Below are 14,055 nucleotides of genomic sequence, written 5' to 3' on the forward strand. Positions count from 1 at the left end.
AATTTGGAGGCAAGACGGCCACCTCCACGGGGGGTGAGACGGCCACCCGTTATTTGTAAATTTGGTTAGATAAAGGTTGCATTTTTGAAGGATTTTCGACTGTTAAGGCATATTTAAGACATATTTGACATACTTTCGATAAAACTATCAACTTTTTTTTTATCAAAATGCTGTTAACTGCCGGTTCGTCAATATTCCTTATTGTGATATAGCAAAATTCATTGAATAGTATGAAATCCATTCAAACTTTTAATAAAAGTCGCTAATTCAATATTGTTTACATAATTATGATTTACTAATTCTAATCGAAATACACAAACCAGTTAATTTGCATTTAATTGGGTATATTTTCGTGTAAAAATTCATAGTTTTTTATGAAATGTGGTCGCAATAATATGAAATTCACATAGCCAAAATATAAAATTTGTTGAATAACATTTTGCTTCACATTTGAAACTTGTTATTTTTAACCAAAATAGTCATGATTTTCAGAGAAGTCTGTTCAACTAATCATGTAGGTATTTGGGTGGATTTAGCAAAGTTATCAAGTTAATTTATAGCACTGACCGTCTTACCCCACATGGGTGGCCGTCTTACCCCGCGTGTTTCATTTATATCCGATTTCAATTTTTGTTTTAAAATTGCTGAAAAGTATTGAAAATTGGTTTTTAGACCAACTAATTTATGTCATTTCTATAATGGACTATTAGTAGAACAAAATGTACCTGATTTGAGATCAAAATAATCTGTAGTGTTAATTTTATGAGACTTATCCCTTAGGGTGGCCGTCTTACCCCCATCTCCCCTAGCAGTTTTTATGCATTAAAATCTAAAATTGATTTTTTCTAATCGTTGGATTTGGTAGTAAGCCAAGTTACAAATAAAATTTTATGATTTTCTAAAACATTAAATACTACAGTACATAATTTTAAATTTTAAAATTTCTATATATTTTAGTGGATTTAAAATACATCTTTTGAGTCAAAATTTGGTGCAAAATCTGATAGGAGATACACTCAAACCCCGTTGGTTTGACACCAACTGTTGTCAAACAAACGGAGTCACTTTTTAGTTTGACACACTCTTCACACAGAGCTCACACACTACCAAATGTTTGTTTTGATAGTGTGCATGAGCGCCGTGTAAAAAAGTGACAGTTCGTCACTTTTTCGTTTGACTTTAACCAACCAACGGGGTACAAACTAAAAAAAAATGTGTCAGAAGAAAAAGTGACCAACCACCGGGGGTGCAGTGTATGATTTTTCGAAAAAATCGTGTATTTTGGAAAATATCAAAAACCATGACAAAATAACATTAAAAAATGATTTTTGAAGCAAAATAAATTTTGTCAATCGAAAAGTATTTTGCAATTTTTTTGATAAAATGTATCTTTTTCTACTTTTAGTTACAGTGAAACCACTTTTTACGCGATGCGTTGCGTTTTTTTAAATTTGTAGATTTCTTTGGAACGACGCAATCTTTTTAAAGCAATTTGTAGGTTTTGTTCAGATCTACAAAACGCTTGTTGAACCTTGCTTGCAGGTTCCTCTGTATAGGTTTTCGTTTTTTTCGTATTTTTATTTAAAAATGTTTCTTGAAATGTTTTTGAAAAGTCAAAAAAATGCCTTCAAATGTCTCTCTTTGACTTTGAAAACCAGGGGATTAGTTTCTGAGATACAGCTTCTCAACGAATTCGAATCGTAAAATAATTTTTTCTCAATGTCACCTAACAAGCATTTAAGATTCAGCTGACGATGTCTCGGAAACTGTTGGTCCGATCTCCATTGTTAAAAACGACAATTTTGTGAAGTTTTCTGAACTTTTCAATAAAAATAATTACAAAATTTTAAAATTGAGCTCTACTGAAAAGGTCTACAGATAGCAAATTTTCCCATTTACACAGTTTAGACCAAATCTCGTTTTAGCTTATGTTTTTGTTGGTCAAAATTCACTTGGCAGTGTTGCCAATTTTCCCAAATTAAAACCATGATTATTAATAGTATTAGTAATAGTAACATTGTCCGTTTCTCTCAAAGGTACACGTCGCGTGGCATTTCAGAGTGTGCCATAGACATTGTTGCCAGCGATTTTCGATTTTTGCCATGCGATTCGAAGAAGAAGATCAACAAAAACAAAACGTGGAGTATGGGATTGTACAGCGCGCATTTGCCGAAAGTGCGGCGCGTCGTTTCGAGGCTGATTTGCCGCGTGTCTTTTTCGGGAATACGCGCAATAGCAAAGATCAGATAATGCTCATTGCTTAAGGTGGCGACTTTCATCATTGTAAGCTTGATCATGACTTTCATATAATTTGAAAACGGTGCACGTTTCGAAATTAATGTTACACAGAAAAAAATGATGGTAATAATCAACAGGAAATGCTGCAAGATTTTGCGTACAAATATTATTAATTTTACATCAGGAGTTGATAAACATTCATCAGTTTCTGATGAATATTCATCAGGTTAAAATTTTTACACATTTTTAGGTAAAATTACTAAAAAAAGATGTATATTCAACGAACTAAATTTACAACTTACCATGTTTTTTTCTGTGTAGTTTCAAAGCTTTTGATTACAAATTATGTCAAAATGCATAGTTTTTTCTTTGTTTCCAAAAATTAGATTTTTTTTCGAAAAATTGACATCACTGCCAAATGAATTTTAACCAACTTGTACCAGCGCTCAAAAGATGGCATTTTTGTGATCTTAATATATTCCAAAATGAGATTTTTCAAAACTGATCTTTTGGACATTTTTTTTGGTTTTGATTTTAAATTTAAAAATATTTGAAAAGAACTTATTTGGCTCGATTTATTTATATTTATTTATTTTTTAAGGTAAATTTCGAGGTCACCGATCTTAAATTACCAATGCCGATTTTTTTTGCGAATAATTCAAAAATAAATCCTGGTTTAGGTTACCCTAATTAATTATAATCTTCGACTGTACACAAACATGATATTATCTTTTGTTTTGTGCAATAACGTTTGGTTTTACGAAATGTAGCTTTGTCTCTAAATTGGTTTTGGTGGCAACCAAAAATGTTATTTCCATTGGAAAAAAAGATTTTTAATAAACTTGATCTATTTTTGTACTTTTCTTGACCCAAACTTCAAATTTATAAACATTTTGTTATAATATTATACCATCTGCAATGGCAGGATTAGCTGTTGATCTTAATAAATGCAGTTATGGTTAAAATGAGAGAGCCTATATGAAGAGGCGAAATGTGTTTCATAGGGTTCTTATTGAGCAGTCAAACCAGGATTCCGATTAGGCACTCTGAGAGTAACAATTCGCCTCTTCATAAGGGCACTCTACACAGTGAAAAAAATCGTGGTAATTTTACATCTGGGAATGAGTACATCTTTTATGTCACAAAAAATGTGTAATTGTACCTCTGAGAATGTGCAAATTTACCACTTTTGCCTTCCTTACTGAGGTAAGGCTATAATCCTGCTCTAAAAATGAACTTTTTATTAATAGCTCGAAGACCCACCTTCATGTATACATATCGACTCAGAATCGAAAACTGAACAAATGTCTGTGTATGTGTATGTGTGTGTGTATGTATGTATGTGACCAAAATTCTCACTGAGTTTTCTCAGCACTGGCTGAACTGATTTTGACCAAACAAGTTGCAATCGACTTGGTATAGGGTACCATATATCGCTATTGAATTGTTTGAAGTTTGAATAACTAGTTTAAAAGTTTTGTATAAAAATGTGTTTTCACATATATCCGGATCTCATTTATATGCATGTAAACGATGTCCGGATCCATCATCTGACCCATCGTTGGTTAGGTAATTAAGAGACCTTTCCAACGATCCCACAACATTGAAGATCTGGCAACCCTGTCTCGAGTTATGACCACTTACAACACACATCTGTGTACTTATTTTTCTGGATCTAAAAAAACAGCTGAAATATGTGTCCAAACCACTCATATTACCCATTGTTGGTAAAATGTGAGGAAAGCATCACCCACATAGGTGGATTAAGTTAGTTTTTCGTTGTAATGCCACTTTTTCTGTCTAAATTGAGGTAACATTGGATCATAGGAGAGGTAATATCTTACTTATTTTTTTTGCTGTGTAGTCGAAATTTGTTAATTATGTTAGCTATGCTTGATTTTAGATTGATTAGTTTTAAAATTCGGTTTCAGACTGGTTTTTAATTTTACAGTGTATACAATCTGGTAAGACAAACAAAAATTGTAATTTCATAACAACTGTTTGTCCAGAAATAGTAAATTCGTTTTATTTTGATGTTGTGAATGAAAATTGCATGGAAAGGTTGTCCAAGGCTATCGTTCGGTAAATTTTCTACACGACTTAAATATAATTTGAGGTAGTCAAGTTGTGTTCTTTCGTGACTAAAATTGTGGTGGATTTGATCAATTTCTTAGATGAATAGTCCAACTTTTTTATAGCTAATTCATTCAAATTAACTGTCGCCCACATTTTGGTTAAAGTCCCTTAGGCCGCTGCAAATATTTTTTAAAGTTTATGTCGCCCCCCCCCCCTTAAAAATTGGTCCGAAAAATCAAGGGTATAATGCATTTTAAAACACTTTTTTCATTCAAATGTTGACACCGTGGCCTGTAATCTCAATTTTTAGCTTTTTTTTATTTTTTGCCCCCCCCCCTCGAATTTGATCAAAGTCGAGGGACATAAACTTCAAATAATATTTGCAACGGCCTTCCAAATTATACAAAGTGCTCAATTTGCCATGGCCAGTCCTTCCATGTGTAAGAAAAAGTGATTTAACTTGAATGGAACAGAACAGCTTTCCGGAAGCTGTCTTATTACCAAATACTTAGATTTGAAATCGTAATTTACCAGGAAATTTCAACAACACCAGAGTTTACCATTTTCCATACGAATCATATCGTACAAAAGTTTTCCCATCATCTTTTGCCTCCAAACAGTGCTGTGATGTCAACGATGGTAATCTACCACCCCCAACCGCAATTGTGCTGAAAAGTTTTCCATAACTTTAACTTTGACACGGTCGGTGGTGGTGGTGGTGGTGGCGTACATGTACATGACTCCCGGACCACAATAAGCTACATCTCCAGCGGAAGGAAGGAAGCCCCGATGGCAGCTTGTTATACTGTGTGGCTTCTGTTTTGTACGTTAAGTACCAGGAAACAGGGCGAGATTTGTTTTAAGTCTTTTCAGAACGATGATTAAGGGCCGGGAGTGCATCAAAAGTTTCGCCGATTCAATGCATAAATTTTACGATTATCCTTGTCGTGAGGTTTACCGGTTTGGTTAGTATCTCATAATTGATGTATGGCATTTATGATTGAATATCAATAAAAAGTTAAAAAATCTATTTCTTAAAATTCTCTTGTCAAAGTTATTCAAAATAACTTGCCATTTAGCTGAAATTAATCTGCCATGCAAATGAAGGGGTCCACATTAGCACTTGTTTACGTCCCAAAGCGATGCTCATTTGCCGAAAAAGGGGTTTGAATTTAACACCCAGTTTATTGACAATGTGTGACGGGTTCCCCACCGGCAAGGGACAATCAGCATAAAATGACTTGGTTTTCCACATTGGAAGCTGGATAATATATTGGGGTAGCGAGAATTAATTTCAAATGCTATTTCCCTCTTACTGTAAAGGACGCAACGAACTACCTTGTATAAAGTGTAGTTTTGACAAAAAAAAGTGTAAAATAATGCAAAATTAACGATGCGTGTAAAGCTACCTAGCTTCCTGAAAAAAATCGCTACATTTTGAAGCCGCTCGAATGAGAGGCATTTCGGCTGATGAGCGGGGGCCGCAATCATTTGTTGTGGATTATTTGAGCGAATAGCAGCTTCAACAAACTTGCGGATAATTTCCGCCCGGAGCGCGCCAGTGGGAGTAAAAGTCTTTTCATTCATAAAATATTACTACTGAGTGAGTGAGGGAGAGAAATTCGTGGCTGCCAGTTTTCTCACCAAGAGAGAAAGTGAGTAAGTCTTAAAATCGGAAATGAATACGTTTAGTTTTGGCGCAAATTTTAAAGAGCAGATTGGATATTTTCCATCGTTTCACATTTTTTGCGAAAACATAAAAAATCAAAATAAAAGAAAACTTAAAGAATCTCCTGTTTTTTTGTTCCAATTATAGTTTAAATAGGATTGGCCAAATTTTTAAATTACGGATTGGATGAAGGTTAGATGAATCAAAATCAAATCTTTTGAGAGGAGAGTTTAGAAAATTTGCTGCTAGGGATGGGCAAAATATTTTTTTTGTACTGAATTTTAAAACTAAAATCACCCATACATAAGGTAGTAAAAAAAAATTTACAGACAATGAATAATAATTGCAAAAAAATATTATAAACAGAGATACCCCATCGGAAATTTATAAGTAAAAAGTAATGTTATTAAGTTTTTCGAGTTTTTTTTTCAAAATTACAAGGATTTTGATGTTTGGTACGGATTTTTAATTGACCTGACGTTATAGGTGGAGTGATAAAAAATATTAGTTTTAACAGATTTGAAGCGAAATCTCTTACCTTCAAAACCCCTTTGAAATTTGTAAATCTTTTTTTATTGTCATTGAATCTCGGGATGTGACATAAAAATCAGTCTAAATATAACAGTGTTAAAATTGGAGGATTTTTTTTTACAAATCTGTTAAAAAAATACTTTTGTGAAAACAAAACTTAAAATTTATGACCGACAGAATATGTTGATGTCCAGCTATCAACTTTTTACAAAATATTATTATTATTCGTTTTATTAAAGACACTTTACCATTGCAATGGCATTCGTGTCGTTTTACAATATATGATTCAAAAAAAAATATCAAAATCTGGACAAAACAAAAGTAATCCGAAAGCAAAAATTTAATTTGAAACCAAAAATAACTTTACCATTTTTTTTTGATAAAATTTGAGGTTTTTCAGTTAATTCTACTTTGAGAGTTTACTTTTGATTTTTTTTATGTTATTGAGAAAATAAGGCTTGAATGAAATACAACTCTAAAAAATATTTTTAAGAAGCTGAGATTTTTTTTCAATTTTCCAGGTTTTTTCCCACTGCTGATATTCAGCAAACTAGTAAAAAATGTACTTATACATATAAATGAAAAAAAAACAAGCCGTGCTCTCAATATTTGAATGCAAAAAAAGTGTTTTAAAATGCATTGTGCACTAATTCAGTTCTTTTGCAATCATTAATTAAAAAAAAAAAAATGAAATGTGGTACTGTACATTGAAAATTAAAAAAAATTAATACATTTTTAAATGAACCCAAACTTGCTGAAAATGATTCTAACCGCAGGGTAAGGTATTTGAAATTGATTTCAGCTCATTGCCTTGACATTCCATTGATATTTTGAAGTTTTTTTTAACTGCCCTCTAATATTTCGGATCAATTTGACAAACACTTTAAAAATTATTTGTACTACCCTTATCCTTTCAATAAAAAAATTGAGCAAATTCCAGCTCAAATCAGGAATTTTTCTGGTACTTTTGTATCGACCCTCTCCGATTTCAATGAAACTTTGTATGACATGTGTATATGGAGCCAATTTTACTCGAAAATAACATTTGAGAAGGGCGTATGTTATTCAAATATTTTTGTATTTTGCAATTTGAAAATTACTGTATCTAGAAGCCGTTGCATCGTATCAAAAAGTGGTAAAAAAATACACTCAAACAAAAATACACGCCACTTCTATGCGATTTATAGATTTTTAAGTAAAAAAACGCAAAGCAATCCACTTTAACGACCCCAGGTCTTTTGTGGGCTCTTTTGCAAGTTTCTGCTCATTTCTAGGCGTCCGAAGGTTTTGTGTGGTGACACGGGCAGACGGTAATAACAAAATGAATAATATTTCAATAACAAATCCTGTTAAAATAACAAAAAGTGTTATTATTTTATCCTGAAGTTCAACTTCAAGAAGAAAAAATAATAACAGTTTCTGATAAAATAACGAAATTTGGTATTCAAGCGATATTATATTGAAAATAATTAATAACACGCTAATAAGAGGAAATGTTATACATTTCAAAAACTCTCCTAATAACTAAATTTGTTATTCGTTCGGTATACTGACTTAGAAATAAAATTACCATGAATCGCACAAATGGAAAAGTTTCTAAGTGTCCATAACACAATCTGTTATTATTTTTTCTTTTGTTAAATATGTTTAGATCTTTGGGATAATTTTGACCAATTTCGTCGGGGTCATTATTTTGGCCAGGAAATGGGGTCCTTAAGCTAAAATAATTCTAAAAAGTTGAAATTTTGAAAGTTGATTTTTGAAATTATTTGATATACCCTCTAAAGGATTTTACTAAAATTGCTAGAACTATGAAATAATTTTGACCAATTTTATCGGGGTCATTTATTTTACCATGAAATGGGGTTTCAAGCTAAAATTAATCCGATAAAATTAACTTTTAGAGTTCATTTTTTTTAAATTTTGTTATATTCCCTAATGGAATTGATTTATTTATTGATATTTTTTGAAGTGTGAATAACAAAAACTGTTATTATTTTCAAAGAGCCAGGAAGTCGGAGCTGACGTTGAAGTTCGAGCTGGAGTGAGAACTCGGAGACTGCATCGGTTTCAGCAAATTTTCAGCAACTTTAACTTGGAGTCGGAATCTGTGAAGTCGGGTATTTTTGGAGAGCTGAACCCTAGTAACATTTTAGGTTTTGAGTAGGCCATAAAAGCCTATTTAGGCCGTATGTGGGTTTTCAGAACCATGATAAAACCTGTAAGTTTAAAAATGTTACTAGGGAAGTTGTCGTTGACGTCATATCCGTCAAAGTATGGATTCAAAGTCGCTTGGAGGTACCCGACTCTGCAGCCCTGACTAGTACAGAGGAGTTATGGTAATTGCAGGTTTATTTGCAAATTATAAATAAACCAAAACAATAACTTTTTTTGTTATGGAGACATATCAGTTCAATAACATATTTTGTTATTATGCTGCTCCACCTCTCCGCACAAAATAACAAATCTTGTTATTCCTTCATGATTTCTTCTGTGTTTTTGGTTTGTTATTGCAATAACAACATAATAACAGTTTAAGTTATTCTTCGAACAAATCTTTGTTATTGATTTTTGTTATTTTAACAACTAATCCGATCTTCCCAATAACATATTTCGATCTTCTCACAATATCAAAAACTGACCTTCCCAAGTTATTTCCGTCTGCTCGGGGAGTCACTCAAAACCTCTTTAACGCTAATAGACTGACGTTTTACTTCCCCATCCGATAGAAGGCGTGGTCAGGCAAATCTCGTCTTGAAAAATGCCACCGGGTCCATCTGGGATTGAACCCAGGCCATACTGGGGTTTGGAGGCTACCACGCTAACCACTAAACCACCGGACTTTTAAGTATAAAAGTTAAATTTTAAGGTGATGTCACGATTTTTTTTCGGTGGAAATTTTTGAGGAAATAAGCTAAGATGTAACAAAAAGACTCACGGAAAATGCAGGATGGTATGTCTCTCCTAAAAAAATACAGAAATCATTTACTAAAACAGTTTTTTTGGAAAGCTGTCGTAAAAATTTTTGAAAACCGATAGTGGGAATCGATTTCCCAGATAATTTTACGTAAAAGACTCCATATTAACCATTGTCCTATGTCCAATCCTTGGGAAGATACAGAGGTTTTAAAAATAAAAATGTTGAAAAAATAGTTTTTTTTGTGGTTTTTGGCTATTTATAAAAGACAGAATTGATTTTTCAGTCTCGTAAATATTTTTACCGGAAACATCGTCTAATTTCTCATATGTTTTCCTTTGACATCTTTATAAAAAAAACAGTTATAGTAAATGATTTTTGTATTTTTTTAGGGAAGACATACCATCCTGCACCTTTCGTCAGTCTTTTATCAACATCTTAGGCTACTTCCTCAAAAATATTGAACAAAAAAAATCGTGACATCACATTAAAATTTAACTTTTATACTTAAAAACCTAAAAATTGCACAGAAGTGGCGTGTATTTTTGTTGCAGTGTATATTTTCAAAAAGCCCGTCCAATTTCCTATAAGTTTGTCTTGGACCACTTTTTGATACGATGCAACGGCTTCGAGATTCAGCAATATTTTAATTCAAAATTCAAAAATATTCAAATAACATACGCCCTTCTCAAATGTTATTTTCGAGTACAATTGGCACCATATACACAAAAATGGTTTATGTAGGCCTAGGATAACATGTCTACAAAGTTTCATTGAAATCGGAGAGGGTCGGGTACAAAAGTACCAGAAAAATTCCTGATTTGAGCTGGTATTGGTCAATTTTGAAATCAAGCTTAACTTTTGAAAAGGTCTAAAAATTGTTTTTTTCCTTGTATCATAGTTTCAATTTTTAACATTGATAATCAAACCAATAGTTTCCGAGATATCTTCAGAGTGTTAGTGACGCTAAGAGAAATTCATTTTCATCGACTCGATTTTTTTTGGGGGCTCTTCCTCAGAAACTTATTGCTCAGTTTTCAAAGTTGGACAGCTCATCAAAAATATTTTTATCAGAGATGCTTTTCTTTCAAGAATTATTTTCGAACACATTAAACCTAAAACAAATCGAAAATTCCGAGATATAACTTGAAAACTGTAAATTTTATCAATTCGATTGCGAATTCGATTTTAATAATTTTTGATTTTTAATAAATTTTTGCTCAGATTTTCATTATTAACAAAAAATTCTTTTTTTTCAAAAAAAATCATATCTCCTTAACCAGATTTTGCAGTGTCACTCACTATGGCCCAAAAGATGTATTTTTAGTCTTCTAAAATATATCAAAAAATTTCGAATATTAAAAATTACGTATTCTGAAAATTCAACATTCAGTCATAAAAAGTTAAATAAAAAAGGGTATTTTTTCCATGTCCCTTTTTTCTGAAAAGACCTGATAATTAATAACCTACAATTTTGCCGAAGACACCAAATCGATCAGTGAACTCCTTCTCAAGATATAGAATTTCTTACATTTCCATATCGATTTTGTACGATCAGCCCTCAGAAATGTTGGAGACTTGTTTGGAAAATCTAGAGATGCAAAATGATATTTTTACATGGACAAAGTTCGTCCAAATAGAAAAAAATATAGAAAAGTCGATTTGCATCGTAGAGAACACTTCATTTATATGATAAAAATAATAAAAAAATATTTTGTGTTGTTATTTTCCAGGGAATCCAATCATTTTGTTTGTTTTAACAAATCGAGTTCCTTTTTGTGTAGAAAATCATGACACTTGAACAAAATTAAATTTTTAACAGTCATACTTAACAACATTGTCGTAAATATTGTTCTCTTTATTTTAAAGCTGTTATTTTTTTTTTAAAGACAACTCCTCCAGGTTCCTAAAACACTCTTATTATGATAAAAATATTCCTGGCCATTTCACTTGTATTTATTTCGTAATTTTCAATTTAGTTTCCATCCACAAATGACGTAGCGTTCTTTCGGGATTCTTTGATGGTATCAGACTTTCACTCTAAAATTTACCCCAAAGATTTTAGAAATAAAATCATTTCGATCACCTCCTTCTCTTCTCTCACGGAAAACCTTCTCTCTCCCTCTCTCATTTTCCCTCTCCCAAATGAACCTCCTGGTGCAATGAGAAAATCTTCTCACGCCTCACCCCGACCTTTTCTCACCGTGTTTTGTTTGGAACTGTTTTTCGCGCGCGCGCCCGCAAAATCCTCCTGAAGATGTTGTCGCCGATGCTGTGGGAGCCGGTCTGGTCTCGTCGTCGTCGGAACGGAACAGAACAGAACACGTTCACTTCCAGCCAGACCCGGGTCAGGCCAGTCGACTGTCGACGCTCGCGGGAAACGGTTTGGTTTTTTCGTTCGTTCGTCGTGGCGCGAATTTTCGCGAAAAGTCTTGGTCGGTTTCGAAAGTTTGGTGAATCGGTGGGCCCCACGTGTTTGGCGATCGTTGCGGGAAAGTTAGATTTTTCTTGGCAGATGAGTTTGTGAAAAAGTGTGAAACGCCATCACTTGGTTCAGTTCGAGGGTGATAGATCAAAGTGTTGAAGTGGTCACGAAGGTTGGTCTTGAATTGTTGATTTTGTAATTAGGAAAGTGGCGGAAAACTTGTTCAAGGGATTTGAACTTGCATCGTCGTAGGATGTTTGAACGAGATTTTTCTCGTTTTTTTTTTTGTGCCAGTGAATAGAGGTCACTTCAGTGGTATAAAAAGGATGCACCAATGCTGCTGCTACTCTAATTGAGTGCACGGAAGTTGTAATTAAGTGAGTGCTTGCTTGCTAAAGTGAGCAAAACCAGTTAGTAAGTTTGGAGAGATGTGATTTCCGATGCTGGAGCAGCTAAATTCCCGTGAAATCTAATTAGTGAAGAGTGGTGTATTCGTTCTCGGATAATTCAATTAATTGAGTAGAATTAGGTGAGAAGGTGAGTGTACGGAAAGAAAACAATAAAAAAACCTATTAATTCGTGCTCAATACTCATATTCCAAAAAGGGTTATAAAAAATCAAGTTGTTGAGTAGTTTCGAGTCTAAAATGAAAACAGTGAAAAATTATCGTTATGCTTCTCGAATTCATATACAGCCATTCCACGTCAAACAGGAAGTCTCGAAATCAAAAGTGCTCCGATTTGGCTCAAATTTGGAGTGAGGGTTCTTTGGCCCAAATAATTAGACCCGTATTTTTTTGTTTGGCGATTAGGGTGGTTCTATCCGAAATATGGTAGTCCATAAAATTGCGTTTTTCGTCGATTTTCGTAAAAACCACATTTTTCAAAAAATCATATCTCCGGAACGGCTGAACCAACTTTAGAGCGCCACAATTCAAAAGAAAGGTTATTAGTTGGGCTTTTATGAAAAAATATGTTGAGGTCCAAAAAAAAGCTAAATATTTGAAAAGGTCCTATGAAAATTTCATTTGCCGATTTCAAGGTCTCGGGACCAAAGAGCCCATGTCTGAAAATATTTTTTCCTGATTCCTTGTAATATTTTACACAAAATATCAAAAAAATTGCAAATATCCATTAACACGTTCCGAAGATATGATTTTTTTAACATAAAAACTGGGTTTTTCGACGCACCGCGCGCAAAAACGGCAAAATGACGAAAACGGGTAATAATCAACTTGTTTCACTAAAACTGTGAAAACTTGAAAATTTCAGCGATGACCTATACATGTCTGGGTACCCATTTTTTGGAAATTGAAAGACGCAACTTTTGGTACCCAGACATGTATAGGTCATCGCTGAAATTTTCAAGTTATCGCAGTTTTAGTAAAAAAAGTTGATTTTTACCTGTTTTCGTCACTTTGCCGTTTTTACGCGCGGCGCGTCAAAAAACCCAGTTTTTATGTTAAAAAAATTATATCTTCGGAACGTGTTAATGGATATTCACAATTTTTTGATATTTTGGTTCCGAGACCTTGAAATCGGCAAATGAATCTTTCATAGGACCTTTTCAAATATTCAGCTTGTTTTTTTGGACATCTACACATTTTTTTCCATAAAAGCCAAACTAATAACCTTTCTTTTGAACTGTGGCGCTCCAAAATTGGTTCAGCGGAGATATGATTTTTTGAAAAATGTGGTTTTTACGAAAATCGACGAAAAACGCAATTTTATGGACCACCCTAATCGCCAAACAAAAAAATACGGGTCTAATTATTTGAGCCAAAGAACCCCCACTCCAAATTTGAGCCAAATCGGAGCACTTTTGATTTGGAGACTTCCTGTTTGACGTGGAATGGCTATATATATTAGGGTGGGTACGGATTTTGAAAAGTTCTCAGATCAAGTTCTGGTGTGGTTCCCCTTGTAGGGCATACCCAAAGGGACTCTCACGCCAAATTTCAGCTCATTTGGTTGAAAACTGGCTTGTCTCAAGCGGGTTGAATTTTGAATTTTCGTTCATTCGCTCCTGCAGGCCTGGGGAAAACATGTAGAACCTTCTAGGATGGCCCGAAATGAGCGGAATCGTCTGGAGAACAACTTTCCCTAAGAGACCAGGTCGATTCGTTCAACCCCCATCGAGCTCAACGGCAATACATCCGGGGTTTTCGGAACCAACGGTTTTCCCCAGAAAAGCATCAAA

The 14,055-nt window shown here is 33.7% G+C and overlaps 1 protein-coding gene across 1 annotated transcript in view; it reads left to right on the plus strand.

Moving 5' to 3' along the window:
- Positions 1-11,699: 11,699 nt before the first annotated feature.
- LOC119768868 (neuropeptide CCHamide-2 receptor-like) overlaps positions 11,700-14,055 on the plus strand; it is an 81,007-nt gene continuing 78,651 nt past the window's right edge. The window contains exon 1 of the mRNA XM_038260395.1: positions 11,700-12,393. The gene's annotated coding sequence lies outside the window, so the exon portion shown is untranslated. The remainder of the gene's footprint in view (positions 12,394-14,055) is intronic.

The sequence above is a fragment of the Culex quinquefasciatus genome, chromosome 3 (genome assembly GCF_015732765.1).
Source record: "Culex quinquefasciatus strain JHB chromosome 3, VPISU_Cqui_1.0_pri_paternal, whole genome shotgun sequence".
Classification (NCBI taxonomy): Eukaryota; Metazoa; Arthropoda; class Insecta; order Diptera; family Culicidae; genus Culex; species Culex quinquefasciatus.